The sequence below is a fragment of the Schistocerca gregaria genome, chromosome 7, assembly GCF_023897955.1.
Source record: "Schistocerca gregaria isolate iqSchGreg1 chromosome 7, iqSchGreg1.2, whole genome shotgun sequence".
In the NCBI taxonomy this organism is placed as follows: domain Eukaryota; kingdom Metazoa; phylum Arthropoda; class Insecta; order Orthoptera; family Acrididae; genus Schistocerca; species Schistocerca gregaria.
Window position 1 is genome coordinate 392,377,806 of NC_064926.1, and position 2,853 is coordinate 392,380,658.

General features: G+C 39.1%; 1 non-coding gene across 1 annotated transcript; it reads right to left on the reverse strand.

Moving 5' to 3' along the window:
• Window positions 1-1,476: 1,476 nt before the first annotated feature.
• On the reverse strand, window positions 1,477-1,550 carry Trnai-aau (transfer RNA isoleucine (anticodon AAU)). Its single transcript has one exon. It is a non-coding gene; the product is annotated as a tRNA-Ile (tRNA).
• Window positions 1,551-2,853: the final 1,303 nt, after the last annotated feature.

The following is a 2,853-nucleotide window of genomic DNA, read 5'->3' on the forward strand; positions in this document are numbered from 1 at the left end:
CGGCCCCTGACAATGCTCGTTTTGTGGCCCTCAAGAGCGTGGCCAAAAAGGCACTGCTTCAAGTCTCAAGTCGCGCGCCTTCGTCTATTCATACAGGCTGAAACAGCGTCCCACCACAAAATTTTCAAAATTTGTAGCGTTGTGTTTTTCCTCTCGTTGTTGGTGAATGATCGCGAAGCCGGTGACAGTTAACGAATACTTTTTCCTTTCTCTTGTGAAGGGAAGAAGTGTAACGCTCCTCTTTCCAGTCGCCAGCGCCATGTATGACAAAGGAGCTGTTATTCGATCTGGATTTTGCTTGTGTTAACTACATTAAAGAATGTAGATGGCGGCTGTTTCCTTTGTGCAGTCACGCTGAATTGCTAGTCATTTGCATAACTACGTGTGTAGTACACTTCGTGCCAATGTGACATTTGTTGCATGCCTTCTTCACAGTGCTGTAATCTTAATGACCATTCTGGTGTTTCAGTAGTATCTAACTACAGGGAGTTGATCTGGGTCCACTAAGAACCTTCTCCGACTGTGGTGCGAGTACGTAATGTATGGAGGTGAACCGTGGTAAGGACATGCTTTCACGAAAAGAGCGATGTTACCGACGCGTAGCTCTGCCGCCAACTTACCATTAGTGGAAGGTAGTTTCTCTACTAATGTAATTGTTATAATGTTACAACTAATAATAAAATAGTGACACTGAGAAATCAAACACTCTGGACTAGGTACAGATATACCGCCAAGAGAGACAGAAAACTGAATCAAGGGGTTGACAATACTGTAGGAGGACAGTTAGTACAGCATCAACACAGGGACCATTATCTGCGGCCCTACAGGGAATTAGTGACACACCAGAAATGCTGGAATACCGTTAGAAGACAAGACTGCTTAACAACACATTCCAAGAGATGAAAAGGAAGCCCTTGGATACAACACATTAGCAAGATAGTATGAAGTTATTCACCAAACTGGAAAGACAGCTAGAGGCTGTAGTTTGCGGAATTCTCATAATAGTCACTTTTATGATTTGGACGCACAAGGAGAACAATTTCTATTGTTCATTATTCAAATCCCAGTAACGGGTTTGCTGCAACAGTAATATTCTTTACTATCTGACTTCCTTCTGCATTTCCCATTTAACCCGTATATTTTATGACATTTCTATAAATAAGTTTTTATGATCAAACTTGTGAGTAGACAAACGCGGCGTGCCATGACTTCTTGTGTCTCCTTTCTTTCCAGGCCTTCTTATCTTACTGGATTGATAATTTCTCCTTAACAGAATGTGTTACTGCCTAGCAATTTTTTATCTTACAAAGCAAACATTGCTATTGAAGCTTTTATCTTTCGAGCTGTGGAATGCGCTGAGATTGATTACTGTATTTTCCACGGGATTGTGGTGGCGACATACTTATATTTTCACGTTATTTTCAGCTGAATTTCTTTCTGTGTGTCTGATTACCAATATAACCTGAAGAAAAACATTGGCCCGTGGGGGGATCGAACCCACGACCTTCGCGTTATTAGCACGACGCTCTAACCAACTGAGCTAACGGGCCACACAGCAATGACTGATTTTAAGCAAAATAACATAGTTAAGTTTTTGAATGCTTTGTGTTCCAAGACAAAAATAACAATTGATGGTAACCAGAATGAGGCTATGTACGCAAGACTAGTGAAAGTTCGTCGTTGGCGTCTACAAGTTCGCAAGCTAAAGGCGATAGGCGTGGGCGCACGTATTCTTCGATCCCTGAGTTGTAGGCAGCCCGCTGTTGAATTGGAATTATTTGCCTGTAGACAAATGTGTTGTATAAGGCATTGTCAATTGTTACATAATTATGCAGTTGGCTATAGAAATTATACGCAAGGTAGATACATAATTCTACAGATGGTTATACAAATGATAACACAAAAAATGAATATATATTTCACTCATCCATAATTAGTTTTGTTACACCAGTTGCACAGACAAATTTTGTTGTATGTCATAAGTTACAATTTTGTTATTTCACAAACACGTTTATAATAAAAGAGCGACATTTTTCGTTATATAAAAGAGTATCATATTTTTTCATTATGTATGAATTCACTTGTACTATAGAATGCTCTCTCTTTCAGCCATGTCCTTACCACCATTTTAAATTTATTTTCATGCAATTCCCTTGTGCCATGTGATATAGTGGTAAAAATGTTTTTCCAGCATGTAAAAAATTATTTTGGATTTTACTCAGACGAGTCCAAGGAATATTTACTAAGTTCCTGCTTCTGGTTTCGTATGAGTGCACATCTGACCTGCCTCCATACATATGGGCATTCCGTTTGGCTTGCATAAGTGCTTTGAGTGTGTGTAGACTGGGGACTAAGTATTTTGTGCTCAATGAGGTACTGTCTGTCAGAAGCTAATTTGCTGAAACCAAAAATGCATCTGCCGGAGAAAGACATCTTTTTCCCCAGCAAAGTTTCCCCAAAGAAGCATTCCACAATGCAAATGTGTATGGAATAAGGCATAGTATGTAATAAGCATGCACTCCTTAGTGACACAATCCTTATGTTTCCGAAGGAGATTAAAATTCTTGCCAACTTACTGCACAGTAGTTCTGTGTGTGTATTCCAGCATAATTTAGTATCTAGAAATATGTCTGACAATTTTTGAATGTCTGAGTTCATTTGGTCCATTATTAATATCTATAAGTGAAAAGAGGACGTGTTCAGTTTTGTTTGTATTTAATGATAGGTTATTTTCATGGAACCACTGAGCTGCCTTTTCCATCATTCAGTTGTTTATTTGTTTGACAACATTCACTTCACTATGTGCCCTTATAATAAGTTGTGTCGTTGGTATACGCTGCAGATTTATATGGT